The following is a 21,239-nucleotide window of genomic DNA, read 5'->3' as shown; positions in this document are numbered from 1 at the left end:
TTGCACTGTGGACTGCCAGTCGGATTTCGTCCTCTGTGAAAAGAGATTCCAGATTTGCAGTATCCTGTTGCGACAAGCGACAGCTCAAGGTCCTAAGAAAATCGTCGCACGAGTGTTCATCAACGGCTTACTTCTTGTAAAGTTGACTATAATAGTCGTAGACGTGCGAGATGATGTCACGTTGCTTCGTGATGGCATTCTCAGCGTCATCAACGACGGCTTCAATCAACATGGCTTTACACCGTTTCGTCGCTCTCAGGATGTGGTACAGAGAGGCCCGTTCTTCGGCGGCCACGTCCTTGGGGTGGGCTCGCACGATGATGCCTTGCATTCGTTGGCGTTGTATCGCCGTGATTTTCGCTTTATATCGTTTGATCTTAACGTCGATATCGCCAGAAGGATTGTTAGCGTGACTGTACAGGTCTCTCAAACAGCGATAATAAAACTCAATAGTCTGTTTCTGCCAAAAGCTTTTTTGTCGGGCGTAACTCATGAGGGTGAGGCGTAATTTAGGCTTAGCACACTGAGTCCACCACTGGAGAGCGCTATCGTAACGACGTCGTTGCCGCTGGAGCTGTTGCCATGTTATGTTCACCTCCTCTTCAAGTTGCGCATCCTGCAGAACGCTGACGTTCAATTTCCAGTAGCCTTTCCCGCGGTATATTTGCAGGCGTTGTAGGTTAAGGTAACACCGATACGCACAATGGTCGGAGATGTTGACAGGAGCTATGTCACAGTTCACAGCGTGTCGCTGGAGGGCCTCGGACACATAGATCCTATCCAACCGACTGGCAGAATGACTGGTTACGAAGGTGTACGCTACCCGTTCACCGTGCAGTAGTTGCCATGTATCGTGAAGACGCATGCCATGAATTAAATGTTCAAGTTCGATACATCTGTTCGTGTTAGGAGTTTGGTCTCTGTCGTTAAGCACACAATTGAAGTCACCACCGAGGATGAGATGTGCACGATAAGCGCTAAGAAGAATGGGAACCTCGTTTTTATAAAATGTTGAGCGATCTCTCTTATGAGTGCTACCTGAGGGAGCGTACACGTTAACAATCTGCACACCATTCACTCGAAGAGAAATGCCACGACCACTAGGCAACCGCTGCACATCCGTAAATGGTATACCGTCGCGCAGAAGTATGGCAGTGCCTACAGCATCCTGGAGATTGATGTTATCAATGAGAACGTAACCGGGCACTTCTAAGACTGTGACTACCTCCTGTAGGAGGGCAATGTCAACGCTGGTACCATACAAGAAATCAGTTAGCGAACGGAGTTTCACCGCACTTTGAATTCTATTGACGTTAAGTGTGGTAACGTTGTAGGTTTGGCTATCGCACATGATGGTTCAGAGGACAATGAGCTCTGTGTTGGATCGTCCTTCTCGACGTCTGTGAATCAAACTCGTTGGGAACGTCTGGAGTACTCAGAGAGTGGAAATGTCGCAGCGCGATGGTCATGCGCGAGAGCAGCTACTGCTGCATCTCCTCGTCCTGCTGCCACCACGGCTCATTGCTGTCGGGGTGCTTCGCGGTGCGCGCGCCGCCCTGCCCGCCACCGCCGGCTGAGTCTGTCAACGTGGTCGCATCCGCCTGACCACCACGCGGGGCTGCGACTGACGTCATCGAGTTCCTGCGGGAGCGCTGCTGCAGCTGCTCGCTACTCTGTTCGCTCTTCCTCTTAGCCGTTACGGTGCTCTATTCCCTCTCAGCGCTCAGTAGTGCCTTCAGGTGTTTGGTCTGTTCACGAATGCGTTCTAGCCACGCGGTGTCCTCGCAGCGCACGGAGCAAGAAGATTGAGGTTCAGTCTCGCTGCCACTTTCTGACATGTGTACGGGTCTCAAATCATCCGACTTTTCCTCTTTGCTACTATTCCCTTTGCTTCTCCTTCGGCGGCCTTTCTTCGTTTCTGCTGCAGTCTCTACCGTTAGGGGCGGTTCAGGCAAACTGATGTGCACCCGCTCCTGTATCTCACACGGTTTAGTTTCAGAGGTGGCTGGCGCATCGTTGTTATCCAGCGGTAACTGCCCCGGTGAGGATGACGGTGCCGGATCGACGTCCGTCCTACCGCAAATGTCTTGGGCACTGCATTCCACCGGAACTGGCATCTCCGCCTCGCTAACACGTTCCGGCTGCCGAGGTGGTGGTACCGTCCCCGCGACTACCTCACTCAATAGCGGAACAAGCTTTTCACTACCGTCTGCAGGACGTTCCCGTGGAAGTTGAAATGGACGTCGACGTGTACAGTTCATCCGCAGATGTTCTGTTGAATGGCAGATCGAACAGGTAGGGGGTCGTCCAATGTAAGTTACCTGTGCACGACAGCCGCCAATGGCAACATACGAAGGTATATGCTTTTTTAAGTCCACACGAACACTTCGCACCCCGCTGTTAACTTGGTAGCGATATGCACTCGACCATTTTTCATTGGTAACCGACAAAACAACGCCGTACAGTGACAGGGAACGTGCTATCAGGTCATTAGGGCACTCAGGTGGCACATTAAATACCCTGACGGTTCTCACTCCGTATCCCGAAGGCACGATTTGGACATTGCTAATACTGCCATCATTATGACGAAATGGTCTCACACCAGCATGCTCCTCAACGAATTTCTCATAAGTGTCACTCGAAATAAATTTGATAAATAGCGAGTACTGCACAAAGTCCAACTGGAACGTGTCGACTATATCTTCCGGCAATTTCGGATCCTCAAAATCCACTCATGGATTTCGAAAGCCGTCGGTCGCAGGGCAGCACGATCGAAAACACACTGAACGCTGTTCGCTCTGTTAATTGTCGACATCTTACTTACAACAGTGGTACAGAAACAAACGTTAACTGCGCTCGAACACGCTGCGCAGCTCTCCACCGCAGCACTGCTCGCGACGTAAACACTGGCCCGCGCTACCGCCCGTCACCGCGCGATGTGCACTGGCCGAGTGCCTGAGCACGACTGGCTGAGCTACCGAAGCACGACTCACGCCGGTTCTCACAGCTTTACTTCTGCCAGTACCTCGTCTCCTACCTTCCAAACTTTACAGAAGCTCTCCTGCGAACCTTGCAGAACTAGCACTCCTGAAAGAAAGGATATTGCGGAGACATGGCTTAGCCACAGCCTGAGGGATGTTTCCAGAATGAGATTTTCACTCTGCAGCGGAGTGTGCGCTGATATGAAACTTCCCGAGTTCGAGTCTCGGTCGGGCACACAGTTTAAATCTGCCAGGAAGTTTCATATCAGCGCACACTCCGCTGCAGAGTGAAAATCTCATTCTGGAAACATCCCCCAGGCTGTGGCTAAGCCATGTCTCCGCAATATCCTTTCTTTCAGGAGTGCTAGTTCTGCAAGGTTCGCAGGAGAGCTTCTGTAAAGTTTGGAAGGTAGGAGACGAGGTACTGGCAGAAGTAAAGCTGTGAGTACCGGGCGTGAGTCGTGCTTCGGTAGCTCAGTTGGTAGAGCACTTGCCCGCGAAAGGCAAAGGTCCCGAGTTCGAGTCTCGGTCGGGCACACAGTTTTAATCTGCCAGGAAGTTTCATATCAGCGCACACTCCGCTGCAGAGTGAAAATCTCATTCTGGAAACATCCCCCAGGCTGTGGCTAAGCCATGTCTCCGCAATATCCATTCTTTCAGGAGTGCTAGTTCTGCAAGGTTCGCAGGAGAGCTTCTGTAAAGTTTGGAAGGTAGGAGACGAGGTACTGGCAGAAGTGAAGCTGTGAGTACCGGGCGTGAGTCGTGCTTCGGTAGCTCAGTTGGTAGAGCACTTGCCCGCGAAAGGCAAAGGTCCCGAGTTCGAGTCTCGGTCGGGCACACAGTTTTAATCTGCCAAGAAGTTTCATAACTACTCAGATTGTTCCGAAAAATGGACTCAGAATCGTAAGTGCGGTTGAGAATCAAAGCAAGCCAAAGAAAAATCAACTTTCGTGGAAATATCTAATTTTTTGAATGAGATTTTCAGCTTCCAGTTCTTGTTTTTCCGTTTCTAAACGTTGGAGCAATATTTGGTACCAACTGCATACAGAAAAATGTTGCCGATTAGATGTTGTATTGGGGTTTGCTTACGTAAAGAATAAGGGAGAAGAGATGAAGGATTTTCTTTAAAGAAATAGTTGATGAAGACTGTGAGTGCGCAACGGCGTAAACTTTAAATTTTTCTATCTTGAAAGAAGGAGCAGGAGTTGCGACTCGACAATTTCGCTGCTAATATTCAAGCCAAAGTAAATAATTAACAGAACGTACTCAGCATCAAAGGGAAGAGTTGAGAGAGGTATTGCGGTTCCACAGAGGAGTCTTTTCGGCTCACCCCGGCACAATGTGAGGATGGTTTGTAAGTTAAAAATAAAATTCCACGAATCATGTTGTACGAAATATTACTCTGTTCGTCTTCCGAGCCAGCAGTTGACAAGGAAATTCACAGAATGTCAGACAAGGGAATCACCCAGCGATCAGATACAGTGTACTGCAGTACTGTAGAGCCATACATGCAGTAAGGAAGGAGAATGGGACTGTCAGGGTTGTGCTGGAAGCCAGAGTAATCAACAGGATAATACTTCCAAAAATAATTCTACCCAACAATTTAGAAAAGCTATTCCAGCGATTTAATGGTGTCCAGTACTTGATTTAAATTATATTTTGTATGTCAAAGAACTTACTATATGACTGACGCGCGTTACATGTTTATCTCTGTGTAAATAGATTAGTTCAAATAGTTCCTGTGAGTGTAAAGGTTAGTTCTGGTAGCTCGAATAGGTTCAGTATAGAAAGTCCTTGAGAGTCTGTATTTGTGAGGATCCACAGCCTCAAGATGGTTAATAAACGTAAACATGGTCCGCAGTAGGCTGTAATGTGATTTTTATTTAATGTGCGATTAGCTAGTTTCTACTATACATCATTGTCCAGCACATTTTTAACATCTGTGCTGCATGTCATTTTCAAATCACTCTTAATTACAAGAAAAAAGTATCCATATTCTGTAAAATGATGGAAATGACTACTTCCTACTTGTAATTAATGGCACAATTAAATAAAAATCGAACTACAGCCTACTACGGACCATGCTTACGTTTATTAAATATAGAAAGTGTTGTGCCATATACTGTTTTTACGAATGGAGCGCATTCTGGTTGTTAATATTAATGACCACCTTGTGACGAGGGTACAGTAACCTATGCCCATGAACAACGTGTTGTGGTTTCGTTGCCATGTGATCCATATTGTGAAAAGGAGCCTGTTTGAATAGTGTACTGAGGCTGTTTGGTACAGCGCAGGCTCAGAAGCGCAGTGACAGCTCGGCCGCCTGCTGATAGGTCCAGCAGCCTGACACATGCTTCTGACGATCAGAACTACTGATCATTCCGGGTCAAGGATGTCACGCGAGCAGCTGCTAGAAGGAGCACCCCGTGTTTTCCCTTGCGGGTTGCCTGTCGAACGGCGCACCAGCTAAAAAGTTACCAGTATTTCGCCCACCTCTTCGACGATGGTGAGTGCATTCCATAAAGCATTGTGCTCTTCACAATTTCAAAACGCATCCCCTAACCCCTACTACGTGATGTAATCTTGGCTGAAATATCCTCAAGCTACGACTATCTGCGGAGAAGTGTGAGACGTATTTAAACGGAGAGCATAGTGAAATGTAGAATTACATACTGCTCCCTGAAAGTGCATCGGTATAAGAAGGGTGTTTACCATTTCTGAAGTTATTTTTGAAATATGTTGTAGCCTTACTGTAAACTTAAGAAATACCTATTTTCGTATTTTTTTCTGATGAGACAATTCGATCTAAGCAACGTATAATGTAAAGGTTTAATAATACTGTTTCATTACATCCACTTTTATCTTGTACTGCTATGATCTTTATCCTGCTGCATTGTATGCTCTACATCTTTTGATCTCTCTTTTTTACAACACTTAATTTTATGAAAAAACATTTATATTGGCAAATATTCACAACTTATCTGCTACTTCAAACCACTGCAGCGATTGATGTGTCATACATAATCCAGTCAACTCGATAGAAGCTTTAAAGTCTTTAGAGATATGACATTGCTTTCATTCTGCTTAAATGCATAAAAGACCGAGGGCTTACATAGAAATAATTGACTTTTTATTTGTATATGGCCTTTCCTTACTAATTACTGTCTTTAGAAGTGCTAAGCGTCTTAGTTATTTAATTGTGTCCATAGCTTCAATCGGTTCAAATGGCTCTGAGCACTATGCGACTTAACTTCTGCGGTCATCAGTCGCATAGAACTTAGAACTAATTAAACCCAACTATCCTAAGGACAGCATACACATCCATGCCCGAGGCAGTATTCGAACCTGCGGCCGTAGCAGCCGCCCGGTTCCAGTCAGTAGCGCCTAGAACCGCACGGCCACTCCGGCCAGCATAGCTTCAAAGTCGGTTTAGATTCCTCCTATCTTTTCCTCAGTGACCACGTTCCAATAAAAAGTTTTCTATGTATCTGTATATCTACGTAAATGTTTTCATTCCTAAATATATGTTCTTGTTGACATTACATGTCTATCCAGTGGTTAAAGTTATGTTAAGTGTACAATATATACATTATTTATAGGGTAGGCACTAGTTTAATGGTGGACTGATATATCTTGCTATTTACAGTCTTCCTTTCGCGGTTTGTTTTGAATTTCTTCCCTTGGATTTGACACCCGCATCGGGAATCCGAGGTCGATAATTTAAGATTTGAGGTGATACGAGGTTGCTTAGCTGTGTGTCTTTCGTTTGAAGCACAGATGTAGTGTGTGTGAATTGGGACAACAGGCGGCTGAATCTCTTTAGTTACAACTGTTGAATACAAAGTTCCTATTTTTTATGCGTGCAGCGCAGTCTTCGTGATTGACATCCAGAGATGGCTGGAGCGTTAAGCTAAATTTGCCGTAATACGCGTTCTGTTGCTTGCGCGACTGATGTTTAATGTTGGAGTGAGTGTAGGAAATGACGTCATAGAATGACTCATTTCAGAGCACAAGGTGTTACTACAATCTCGTGGGTTGATTTCAGTATTCTGATTTCCTAAATGTTGCCTACGAATAAATCAGTATTTGCATCTTACGCTCTTGTATTTTCTGTAATTTATCCAGTGCTAACTAAATGTAATCAATTAGTCAAGAAGTCATCGTTAAAAACAGGAGATGTGTTATTATCAATTAGGTGAGACGAAGAAGGAGAGGGTTTCACATTAAGATCAGCTAAAATAGAATTTTCTTTGCTACCACTCTGTTTAAGTGGTACACCGGGTTATCAAAAAGTAAGTATAAATTTGAAAACTGAATAAATCACGGAACAATGTAGATAGAGAGGTACAAATTGACACACATGCTTGGAATGGCATGGGGTTTTATTAGAACCAAAAAAATACAAACGTTCAAAACATGTCCGACAGACAAAGCAAAGATGATGTTCTTTACAGGAAATGCTCAATATGCCCACCATCATTCATTAACAATAGCTGTAGTCGAGGAATAATGTTGTGAACAGCACTGTAAAGCATGTACGGAGTTATGGTGAGGCACTGGCGTCGGATGTTGTCTTTCAACATCCCGAGAGACGTCGGTCGATCACGATACACATGCGACTTCAGGTAACCCCAAAGCCAATAATCACACGGACTGAGGTCTGGGGATCTAGGAAGCCAAGCATGACGAAAGTGGCGGCTGAGCACACTATCATCACCAAACGACGCGCGCAAGAGATCTTTCACGCGTCTGGCAATATGGGGTGTTTTTTTTTTTTGTTCTAATAAAACCCAATGTCATTCCAAGCATGTGTGTCAATTTTGACCTCTCTATTTACATTATTCCATGGTTTATTAAGTTTTCAAATTTATACTGACTTTTTGATCACCCGGTACTTCTCTATGTGTTTGTTCGAGCTGTAGTGCCATGGAGAGTGTAACTCATGTTGTTTGCGAGAGCACCTCAACAACATTTTACATGTTGAAACAGAAGGAGAGGTTGTTTACGAAAGACAGAGTTTTCACTGGATGTCACTTCCATCGATTTTTTCCATAGATTTTACTGGAATCTACTGGTGCACGAATACCCGGTTCAAACTCAAAAGGAATTACGCACTATGGTCGTAGTTGTTTGAGACATTGTACAACAGACAAATGGGACATTGGTGAGACTGCAGCAAAACGCAATTCGTCACTGAAACTCAATCGATTAAGGATGGCAGTCATGGTCCCGAATACTTATATTAGGTGAAGTAACAACATTGTGTCTCACACAGTCATTATATTAGGTTAAACAAATTGTCGTTATATCCTCAGTTATGCTGTAAACTACGATATATCGTGTATAACATACTTCTATGGCTATCGAGAGAAGCTTGTCACAGTCTGAGTGATATTATCTAAACGATAAGGCAGATAATATTGATTAGGAACATAAACTGTTTTTATTATGTCAGTTACATTCCAAATTACAAACCGTGTGGCATAAAATACCTCCATGGGCGTTGAGAAAAGCCTGCTATAATTTGAGTGTTATTTCACGCGTGACACCTTGTATCAAAACTCATTCCAAATTACAAACCGTGTGGCATAAAATACCTCCATGGGCGTGGAGAAAAGCCTGCTATAATTTGAGTGTTATTTCAGGCGTGACACCTTGTATCAAAACTCATCTCGTAGACATATTGTCCTAATAATTAATTTGTCTTAGATAAATATATATAATTTCTATAATTGCTTTATCTAACTTTATGTAGTCTTGACATAAAACGGTAACATCCTAGATGTTATATAACAGGAGTAATGTATTCTTAAATTGTGTAAAAATTTTACCTACTCATGTCCATGTTCCCTTAAGGTGTGAATTAACTGTGTGAATAAAAAATTAAATATTCACTGCATCCTCCACTATCACTCTCAAATTCATTGCCACAATGCTAATTCAGCAACAATGAAGCTGTTCTGTAACTGCACAAAAAATGTAGCGTACTAAACAGGCATATGACGGTTCATCCTAGGACGAAGAAAAACAAAAACGAACTAGTACCACTTTAGATAGACAGAATATAACGATACACACTAATGTACACGTGAAGTGTCACAACCTTAATTTCACATTTAAAATCTCAGTCTAAATATAAGGTTTGATTTTACACTATTTTTGTGACTAAAATGCACGTCAAAGAGTGTAGATTTTCAGCAATACATCATCACACACACAAAAAAGTGTGGAAGGGGAGAAAGATAATTGATCATTATCTACAAGGGAAAACTATGATACTGAAATGGACAGGCTAATACTGCTTTTTACTACATTTGGTTAAACATACTCATGTTTATGCACAAAGAAAACTTTCGACAAAGGCGATGATATCTACCAACTGGAACACTTATGACTAGGCTCTCTAGCACGTTTACAAACTATATTTTCATAATCAATTGTAACAATATTAAAATTTAACTTTAATGCTCCAAAAATGACACGAAAAAACACAAAACGTACCGAAAGACTAACAAATTGTGCTGTCACCATGTATATCTCGATGGCCGGTTGTGGATCTGAACTTTCATGCTCCTGAATATGACTCCAGTGTCCTAACCATTGCACCATCTCACTCAGTTTGTCACATGAAGAGAATTTTAGGTTAAGGTGAGAGATGGCAAGCCACTATCTCTCGGTAACAGTATTGTCACTCAGATTGACGTTCATATTTTCGGGTGTGACCTCGGTATTTCCCAGTATTAAATTTGCTATGTGTGGTTCTTCGTGAGGAAATTGTGGGGAGAATGTTCTTTTAACTGGATGTGTAGCCTGTAGAGAGCTTGTAACCGGGGGGCCAAGATGAACTGGGGCCATAAATGCTGAGTGCAGTGGCATGACCATGCAAGGGGTTGTGGAAAACAGTGCTCAGTGGGTCTTACATTCAGAGGGACTTCTGGACGAACCTTTGTCGTCCTTCTGCTCAGCATCAGACAGATGGGCACCAGGACACAAAACAATTTACTTCGGCCGAGCGCCAGTCTGCAGCAGAAGACGACCAAATGGCTGAAAGTGGGTGCAGGAAGCCATTTAACAGAGACTGCTGTAAACTGAGCTTCCGTGCAAACTGTGGGAAGGTCATCAAACTAAATAGGCTCTCATGTTAGAAGCTGGGACAATACGGAAAGAACAGCTGTCGTACGGGTCTAGTGTCTAATGTTAGGTAGGACTTAACACCCTCTCCCCCCCCCCCCCCCCAACCACCCACCTCTAGATACCAGGAAATCGCCAGGTACTTTTAGTGAGCGGAAAAAACATATAGGAAGCTTAACAGCCTTCTTTCAGAAATCTGAAATGGTTGGCCTGGAAAGGTTAGATCACACCATAAATGAGCGATTGTGCTTCCGTCTGGGTAGATGTCTTTAGGCAAAACGTTTCCATGGTTACCGCAAGAACGACGTATTCCTTGTTTGAAACCTTCTTTTTTAGACAAGAGAGATTTGGAGTCGAAGATTGGTTCCTCTCAGGATATGCACTGTAGAGGCATGTTTCACCATCGTGGCAACCCAAGCGCTGTGTCTGGATTGGCTACCAGGCCAACAGAACACTCCAGAGGGGAAGAGAGGAGATTCAAGGAGTAGAGGATAGTTCCAGTGGTTTGTGAAACGGGGCCAGAGGAGAGGGGGGAGGAGGTTCCGTTTTGCTAATTCGGTTCCCATATTGAGGCTTGTGGAAGGAGGTGGTTCTTTGGTGTCTTCGTCATCTGGTCTTGCCCTAGTGGAGAACTTCAGGTCTCTCCTTAGTGGGTGACACTTGTGGTCGGTATCTTGTGGTGGATTAAGAGCAAAAAAATTATGTAAATGGCTCTGAGCACTATGGAATTAACATCTGTGGTCATCGGTCTCCTAGAACTTAGAACTACTTAAACCTAACTAACCTAAGGACACCACACACATCCATGCCCGAGGCAGGATTAGAACCTGCGACCGTAGCTGTCGCGCGGTTCCGGACTGAGCTCCTAGAGATTAAGAGCCTGTGGCCGTTTCCAACTGTATCGACAGTGCAACTGCGTATCATCTCATACATATCGTGTGTCACAAGGGTGAACTTATTCGTCCTGAGTCTGCCGTCCGACAGTTTACAATTCCAGGAACCACCATCGTGCCTATGAATCAAATAGGTTTGGCCAGACCAGCGAACGGATGCTCCTCACACTGAAATCTGCCAGAGTTTCAGGGCTCTGATAGGAAAGTTTGCTTATTTTGATGATCAGAACGGCACAATACGTTGTTCGCCTACTTTCGTGGATGCTTCAGAACGTTATATCGACCGCTACGGGCGCAGGTTCGAATCCTGCCTCGGGCATGGATGTGTGTGATGTCCTTAGGTTAGTTAGGTTTAAGTAGTTATGAAATGATAATTAAATGGACACCCTAGCTGCAAACAGGCGTTGATGTACTTCATTGGGGACATGTTGAAAATGTGTGCCCCGACCGGGACTCGAACCCGGGATCTGCTGCTTACATGGCAGACGCTCTATCCATCTGAGCCACCGCGGGCACAGAGGATAGTGCGTCTGCAGGGACTTATCCCTTGCACGCTCCCCGTGAGATCTACATTCCCAACATGTCCACACCACTACATTCGTAGTGCGCCTAATAGATGTTTGCCCATCATACTCATTACTCGTGGCAGATTAATCTACCAAGTCCTGTACGAGTTCGGGCATAGCGTGTGCGTTCGCACAAGAAGGTCAATGGCCGGGAAGCTAGGGTGTCCATTTCATTATCATTTCATTTCTAGCAAAGCTGCATGGTCATCCACGGTAACTGTTCTTTCGGGAACAGATACTACCGTCATATATAGTTAAAATATGGCTTCCCGGCCATTGACCTTCTTGTGCGAACGCACACGCTAAGCCCGAACTCGTACGGGACCCGGTAGATTAATCTGCCACGAGTAATGAGTATGATGGGCAAACATCTATTAGGCGCACTACGAATGTAGTGGTGTGGACATGTTGGGAATGTGGATCTCACGGGGAGCGTGCAAGGGATAAGTCCCTGCAGACGCACTATCCTCTGTGCCCGCGGTGGCTCAGATGGATAGAGCGTCTGCCATGTAAGCAGCAGATCCCGGGTTCGAGTCCCTGTCGGGGCACACATTTTCAACATGTCCCCAATGAAGTACATCAACGCCTGTTTGCAGCTAGGGTGTCCATTTAATTATCATTTCATAACTACTTAAACCTAACTAACCTAAGGACATCACACACATCCATGCCCGAGACAGGATTCGAACCTGCGCCCGTAGCGGTCGCACAGCTCCAGACCGTAGCGCCTAGAACCGCTCGGCCACTCCAGCCGGCTCATAGACTACCATCACCGCGCTAATGCGGAATGAGGGGCGTTTTTGGCTAAACTCTACTATACTAACTCTACTGCATAGTATTGGTGGTGCATTAGATAGAAAGGCACTATTCCACAGTTTCGTTAGAGAATGGTTATTGGTTTAAATTCTTCCTGCTACTATTGGTTGGCCATCATCACTCTCTTGATGCGAAACGGAAAGAGAGAGAGAATGTTTACTCAAGATATTATTGTCCGCCGAGATGACTTGCAGCGCGTTGTTTGAATTGCTCGCTCACCTCGGCCGCATATTTACGTCAAACACAAAATTCGGCTACTAAACCCATAGCCACATCTCCGCCACAGGCCCACATGCGACAGGAACGCTAGCTTAAAAGGGTACGTGGCTAAGCAGAGCGCCCGCAGTCAGTGATGTGTAACGCACAAAGTACTGAGTCGGAACACAATGGAGCGCAACTCAGATGTACGGAAACATTTCGTACCTTACGGTGAGGAATAAATATTTTGTTGTGACCTTTGTGGATTTCAAAAAGGCATACGACTCGATTGATCGTAAAACCCTGATCAGAACTCTAGGAGAACTTGGCCTAGACACGAAGACCAAAGTGATAATCCAGCAAACACTAACCAATACAACTTCAAAAGTGAAATTTAGAGGAGAAACATGAGAAGCTTTTGAAATAAAGACTGGAGTGAGGCAAGGAGATGGGCTCTCACCTATGCTCTTCAACTGTGCCTCGAGAAGGTGATTCGTGAGAGGCGCATGGAACTGGAAAACCAAGGAATTAAAAATGGTGTCCGGCTGGGTTACAAGAAACAAAGTCTTGAAATCGACTGTCACGCATTTGCAGATCATTTTGCAATTTTATCTGTTTGCATGGAAACAGCTGAGAGACAGATTAATGAGCGTAAAGTACAAGCACAGAAGACTGACCGACAAATTTAATTTGAGGAAACCGAAATTATAACTAACATAAAGTCACCACCAAGGGACAAAATGAAGCGAGTTGAAAAGTTTAAATATCTCGCAGAATGGATAATGGCAACCTTATGAGAGAAAGGAGCCTTCATATCACGCATGAACAAAATGGAAATGGCATTCCATTTAACCGAAAACATCTACAACAAAAGATCAGTATCGTTCAATGCAAAGTTAATGCATTACTGCAGTGTTATACGTCCAGAGGTGTTGTACGCTTCTGAATGCCTAGTAATGAAAAAAAAGGCCTAATCGAAAAACTGGAGGCCAAGGAAATGAAGATTTTGAGAAGGAACTTAGGTCCCAGTAAAGAAAATGGGGAATCTAGAATACTTCGCAATCAAGAACCGTATTCCCACATAGAAAAGATAACTGATACCATCCTGAAAAGAAGGATGTTATATGCACTTATACCCCGAATGAGCCCAGGATGACTCACCAATCGTACGATCACCTACTTTCAGGAGAAGAAAACAAAATGGGCCTGGTTCACAGAGGTGGAGAAAGATCTTAAGGAAGTGGGGATCACCAATGATGACATCTTGGAGCGTGTCCCACTCAAAAAGATACTTATGGCGTGGCAGAATTTCCAAGGAAAGCCAAAACTAAAAACAGGAAAGGCTTGGACGCACGAGAGGAAGGAGCAAAACTGAGAACGAATGCGGGAGCACTGGGCAAAAATCAGAACACGTAAAGCAAGACAGTTGAAATAACGGGGTCCAAAGATGGCCTGTACTAAGTGAATGAATGAATGAATGTGACTCTCACGACACGAGGCGACGGTAAAAAGGCATTCAGGGATTTGTCGGGTATAAAACCTTCGAGCATGCATGCCAGAAGTTAGCGAAAGTCCTGTGGGGTAAAATTATGAATTTTTCTCTCAGTTCAGAATTATTATGTTTACAATGAGAACCACTGTTCATTACATCCCAACTCATTGATTGGTTGGTATAATACTGTACTACCCAAACCATGGCCACTAGTATACAAACTGGAATTTGTCTGTGGATACCTCGAGGGTACAATAGCAGAGCACATGACTAGATTTCCAGCAAACTGCCGCAGCTACAGCGAATTCAGAGAAGCTTTCCTATAGACATACTGGTCACAGAACGCTCAAGAAAGGATAAACAGGAGATTATGTTTGGGAAGGATTACGAAGTATCAGGGTGCCGCAGTTCCTAACAATTTTTCGAGACGCTTGTCAACAACAACCGTTACGTGGATCAACCGTACAGTGATAAGGAGGTAATGCGCACTACTTCATGAAACTGTCTTTAAGTTACCAGAAACTGCTCATTGGAAAATGTAATGACACAACAGAATCATTAAAAGAGCTCTGCGAGGGTTAGAATTTGTCAACGAAGCACAAAACGTGAGGGACCGAAGCAGACATAATGAACAAAATTCGCAACGTTCATCTGGTGTATATAATGACGGGCGAAACAAAAGTAGAAACAGGAAAACAAGAAACCAATATCAAGGTGACAGATTCGATAATGAGCCTCATGGGAATGATAGAAGCAGACGGGGGACGCATGGTGGTAGCTTTCAAGTGAACAGAAATAGCAACAGCAGGAAAATGCAAAATTTTAACTTGTTCATGCAGCCGGTCTGCTACTCAGGGCCTAAAAGAAATAAAGTAGGGATTGATAGGTGATGTACGCAAAATGATAACCAAAATGACGTAGTGGAAGTCAGCCCACCTAACCCCTCATACAGAAACCGTAGTAGCACCCCTTAGGGGTTCATCACATCAGCTACGTGAAACTGTTCATAGAATAATTCTTGTACAGTTATATCAGAAACTAAGGGTTGATAATAATTTGTTTCCAATTCATGTATGAACTCATTTAGTGTATTGTGCTTCATTTGCTTCCAGCTACACTTTTTGGATGATTTATTATCATAATTAGCGGATAAGATCTTCTCGTGTGACATCTCATCAACGAGTTAGGCGGTTTTAGTTTTCTGTACAGCATTTGCAATTGGATAATTTACCGCAAATTTGAGAAGTACTGGTATCCTCGCATGTCTGACAGACAGAAAATTATTTCGTGAATTGAAATGTGCCGATTTCTTGGCGGGAACCTCTTGAGTTTATGATAAAACTTGTTCGTTTAATACTAACTATCTTAGTAGCTTGTCACGCCACAGCAAAGGTATGTGTTGCAACCGCGTGAAAATGGCCATTTTGGTTCAAAAATAATGCACAAGTTTAGGAGATATAATTCTTCTCACAAGTAATCTTGGAATGTTTCAATGGTTTGGTTTCTTCCGTTGATATTGCGTACATTACTAGTGAGGCCAATACAAGGTCTTTCCCACCATTCGTAGCTACGAGGCGGTAGTGGTGCCACAGAAGTTCATTTGGGATCTGGTAGTGGATCTTGGTGTGATTTTCATCATGCAACCGACACCGATGGGCGGTATTTCGCGATATGGACATGGATTGTCCACGCCAGTGGCGTGTTGACTTTCGAGTACGGCTTTTTTTCTTTCGTTGTGGTTATATAACGATTATTGCCAGAGGAGCGATGTGTTCCCGTTGGCGGCTTTCGAGTGTGGTTACCGTTATGGATAATTGCCTGTGGTGCGATACTTAATCGCTTGTGGTACTTTTTCGATTGTGGTTATCGCTTATGGTTTATCGCCAAGAGTGCAATGACGTTTGCCTTGTGGTATTTCGATTGTGGTTCTCCAGCGACAGAAGCGTGTCATCGGCGAAATTTTGTATTACGTGGCATGAGCACGTGAAGTGCGAATCCCGGTAGTACGTTTTTAAACGAACAGGCAGGAAATGGCGAATGGGACCATATAAAACGAAAGATAACTGCCAATCGTTATGCATTACAAATAATTAAAACTAGTATTGCGTGTCTTTTTATGTACTATATGTCTTTGATAGTAGCGTACATAGATTTTTGAGAGTTTTACATAAGGTTCAGAGGAATAGCTGAATTCGTGGCAAAATCTGAGCCATACTGGCATCCCAGTAAGGAGGCGCAGATTTAGGTGAGCGGTATTCGACGCAGAATCTGCGCCAGACAGCAACATCACGTGGTCATCCAATAAGTTGACGTCACGAGAAGCGTCAAAATCCAGATTTCTATAAAGTAGAAAGAGTTAGAGGTAGCTAAACTTGTTAACTGGAAGGATATTAATAGAACGAGTGTTTCTTGGCGTGAGAGTGCTTGAATTGTGAATGTGCGTTCTGTGTCAGCTTAGCCCATTGGTATGCAGGAGTGGTGTTTGCAAACTAACAAAACACTGACATACGCTACATTAACATGACTTCATCAATAGCAAACGATGAGTTCATGTTGTGATTAATGATCGATATTTGTTAAAATAAAAAAAGTATCTGTAAAGGATTGCAATTTTTTGTGGAACCTTAGCGGTAACATTGTTTAAACAAAAGAAAGCAGTACGGCGCGTTTCTATTACCTGCGTTAATAATATTTTGAAGTTTCAGTTACATACTGTTCATTTTTTTGTCATGATTTTCTACGTATGTGTTTTTGTAAACATTCATCGTAAGAACACAGCACCAAGCTATGTGCTAAGGCATGTGCAGAGGACTACGGCATTGCGAATGGCGACCGCGACCGAAGCAGACCAGTCGCCGGCCGGGCATGGGCACTGGGCAGGAGGCACTCAATCAACGCGGCTGTCGCGGCTGATTGCGTTGGCGTGACCTAGCCTGATGGGCGAGCTATGACGCGTTCAGCTGCCGGTGTGATGTCATCACATGGTCGCCAGATGGGGCGAGTGACTAGCAGACATGAAATCACTGCAAATGGCCACACCGGCAGCTGTAAGCTGCAGGTGATCCGTCTCTGCTTCCTCCCCTGCGGCAACAGGGCAGGCAGTCAGCTGACGTGACTACGTTGACTCGTGAATGGAGAGGGAAAGATATTCCAGGTACTGTGGTACATCAGCAAGCGAGCCTCGCCTGCAGCCAACAGGTAACAGACGCTCGCCCCTGACGTCACGCCACCACCTGGGGCCACCGCTGTTTGATGCATGAGTGTTGAGAGACTGGAGCTGAAGGCAACACCGCTGCTGACGAGAAAGGCGAGACTAGAGAGAGCTAAAGCAAGCGACTGATGTCTCCTGACACTCGCCACAACACTGACAACTGTTGCTGGAGGACTGTCTTCAACGAGGGCGACAGTTTGTCAACTGGTGCCCCACCTCTTGACTGTCAGCAGTCCAGATGTCTACCTGTTGCTGCCATATGCAGGAGACAGGTCCTGACCCAGACATCGCTGCTACCCCTCATGACGTTAAGTAAACGGGTAACCCTTCTCTTAACACCAGATAACCCCCCTGCCCCCATAGCTGCCACCTCCAGCCTGTTACACACCTCTTGAGTGTAGTGCAGTGTTTGTTCATGTGATACTGTGGTGACAGGTCACTGTCATCTAAAATACAAGACCAACAAAAAATCACATACAAAATTACACAAATATTCAAACCACTTTTAGGAACTGATTCAAGTTTTTACTCCGTCTTTGTCATTTATGTAAAGTGTCATATATTTCACAAGTCATTTAACTGTTTTTTTTTTAAATTTTATGTTAACGCCTTTTACACAATTGTATTAAAAGGACAGAAAGACACCTCCCTATGAACTAAGGTTAACAGATGTCATATGTCAATTGGTTCAAATGGCTCTGAGCACTATGGGACTTAACTTCGGAGGTCATCAGTCCCCTAGAACTTAGAAGTACTTAAAACTAACTAACCTAAGGACATCACACACATCTATGCCAGAGGCAGTAGTGGTCACGCGGCTCCAGACTGTGGCGCCTAGATCTGCTCGGCCATCCCGGCCGGCATCATATGTCACCTGAACACACACTTGACTAGCCTAGACTTGCTGAATGCTTCGATAGAATTTGTCATGATATTTCTCTCTATGGGGGATTGACTCACTGTGAATTATTGGTTAGGGATGACAATATCTTTCAGGCGGAGAATGCTCGATGACGAACGATATTGTATTATGGTTATGGAAGCAAATCATCTCTGACCTCATCTTCGGTGAGAATGGTTTAGTTAAACGTCTGAATGACATTTTAACCATTCAGTCATTGTATTTAGTCAGAGGTGCGTGTCAAGGCCTTGAGGGGCCCCAGCACCAATTCTAACACCCAGAAAACCATGTAACGTTTGCAGGCATACAACAGTCAGTGTTTTTATGACCCCTGGTTGAATGAGGTCAAGACGGGGTGTGGTATGTTTGGTTTTCGAATGGCAAAGCTGTTACGGTTCGGCATGTCGTTCTGGCAGACCAAGTTAAAGCGTCATTATTTCTTTTGCTCCATGTCACACTAACCTCTTTACTAAAGTATGATACTCCCCATGCAGAAATGATTGGGTAACAGGAAAGTAATGAGAGGTGGATAAACTACTGCTGTACAAGCGTAGAGTTGTGAAAGGATATTCACAGCTCCCTGTTCTCCGGCGAACTGTAATTTGTGGTATAGTTGATCATAGGTGATTCCACTGAACAGAGTTGGACCTCACAGTGGATTCACGTAAGTAAATTCAGATCATTTGGTAAAAGGGATTAATTCAGGGGATAATTTCTATAGCTTCCACCCCAATGTATGCTTTGCCTATCAAACACCATGCCTCATCTGATTTGTGTTTGTCGTTTCTGTGTAATATGTATCAGCTAGTAGTAGTAACCAATGGTCTAATAAAACTTGTCCTTATTTTGTAAATTTAAATATGCCACTGTTGTCATGCATACTGCCTCTACTATTCACTGTTTTTATTTTATTATGGTGGTACATTTGTAACTTCACTCAGACATATGTATATAATTAAAGCGAGCAACAACTTGCAGTGTGATGATTTACTATCGGCAGGATGATACAAAGTGTTTAAATTGTAAATCGAGCAGTAAAGAAATCATACAGATGCAGTCGTGTTCCACTAGGAATGTCTGCCGAGCTAGCTTAGTGTACTACACAAGCTCCGAACTCTGAACGAGGATTGTTACGTGACCTTTGTATAATGAATGGATCGAGAAATATCTTATGAATGATCGAATAACTACCTGTTTGTATACTACTACGTAGTTAAACATCCATTAAATTAGTGAGAAATAGGATGTCCTTACCAAACTTATGTGATAGCTTCTGTGTCGTTGTTAAGCTGTATCCGCTTTCGTTAGAATTTTCACCATTTCAAAGCTAGGCTTGCTTACAAGTGGACGACATCGACAACTTTACGCAGTAATTTATACGAACAACGAGTTTTTATTATTAGTGTATAGTACTTGATTAAACTACGACACTCCAAAAAAATCCGATATAGCGGCCAGCATTATGGTAATCTCGAATATTTCTGTTGCGGAAGTTATGTTCTACAAATAACAGTTTTTGTCTTCTTTGAACCACAGTTTAACATCGCCTAACTTTTCACTCAGTAATTTTCAGGTCTCACCTAAAGCTCAACAAGCAATGAATATCTCTCTGCCAATGATACTCGCTCTACTTTCCTCTCTCATCTCCAGAGATTGTAATGCTTCGTGATGCGTTACCAATCCAACGAAAATTATTCTCCGGTCACTCAGTGACTAAATTTGACAAAACTATTTTCAAAATAATTGTTATTTATATCCCGATATGGTAACACAGACCATTTATATAAAAGATTACCAATACTCAGTTTTTACACATCTCACATAATTTGCTTATTGACTAAATCAGAACCGTCTTGACATCTCCGGTAGCAAAGCTCATAAAACAATAAACAGCTCTCGCAGTCTACGTTGGTGGATAGCTTTTGGAGCACGAAACTGTGGTTCAACAAGAGAGAGCTCAGTTAATTCAGAAAATTCAGTATAACTCTCTTTCCTGGCCGCTGTTCTCTCAAAGTATTTGGAATAAAATCGAGATATCAAGATTCAGTGACTTGAGCCATGTGCTCCTCGACCGTTATATGCTGAATTCTTCTTTAAAACTCGTTAATATTGATTGCAGACAAAGAATTGAGAAATTAATTTAAGTTTCGTATAGCTGGACCAGTATTTCTACAGCTCTTCTTTCCCACAAAAAGGCCTCCGAGTTTTGTTTCATATATCTAGTGTGAGCAAGATCTTTTCCCAAAACAATTTAAGGAAAACACATGCACCCTTAACTGTATTAGTATTTTATGCTATCACATAGAAAAAACTAATGCATTAACAAAAGACTGAAAATTCGTTTAGCTAGTTCTGCAGTCAACATTTGACTATTCTTTCAGCAGTAAGTGCAAAGTCTGAAATATCCATAAAATTATGAGTACTGATGAATTATGGGATCTGAAAAAAGACATGAGAATAATAATTAATGTTTTACTCTCGTCGACAAGTGCACTTTAATTATTAAATTTCATCAGCAGTAATGCCCAGGTGTATTTTGCAATGCAGCATGCTTGTCATGTTACGCCAATTGGATGACAGCAAGACAAGACTTTTTCGAGCAAGCAAAATGCTGTCACTGAGTTCAGTCCTGTTGACGGCTCATGTCTGCTTTTTGGCACTTGAGAATCATCACAATACAATTTAAATGTGGAGCATACTTAATTTGAGTTTCCATTGCTCCTTACACAATCTATATTACAGAAATCGAACTATGCACATACACAACTACACTACTGAGAAATTTCTGGATAAATAAATTTGAATATGACTCCAAAAAATCATAGCGTTCCGATACATCTGAGTATCATGTAATATACTTTCAAATAATGGAAGTTACATACTTTACATAGGTTATAAAATTAATATTTTTGAATATGGCACAGAGACATATAAGTATTTTGCATTCTTATGACGTCCTTTAAAGCATTTTGAAATATGGCCCTTTACACTTTTATGTAATTTTAGAATGAACAACTTGGATACATCACAAAAAATTCAAAATGTTCGAA

The 21,239-nt window shown here is 43.2% G+C and overlaps 1 non-coding gene across 1 annotated transcript; it reads right to left on the bottom strand.

Moving 5' to 3' along the window:
* Positions 1-11,444: 11,444 nt before the first annotated feature.
* Trnat-ugu lies at positions 11,445-11,519 on the bottom strand. The gene has a single exon. It is a non-coding gene; the product is annotated as a tRNA-Thr (tRNA).
* Positions 11,520-21,239: the final 9,720 nt, after the last annotated feature.

Source organism: Schistocerca piceifrons, chromosome X (assembly GCF_021461385.2).
Source record: "Schistocerca piceifrons isolate TAMUIC-IGC-003096 chromosome X, iqSchPice1.1, whole genome shotgun sequence".
NCBI lineage: Eukaryota > Metazoa > Arthropoda > Insecta > Orthoptera > Acrididae > Schistocerca > Schistocerca piceifrons.
The sequence above is the reverse complement of the archived record's forward strand: the minus strand, read 5'-3'. Positions and strand labels throughout refer to the sequence as shown.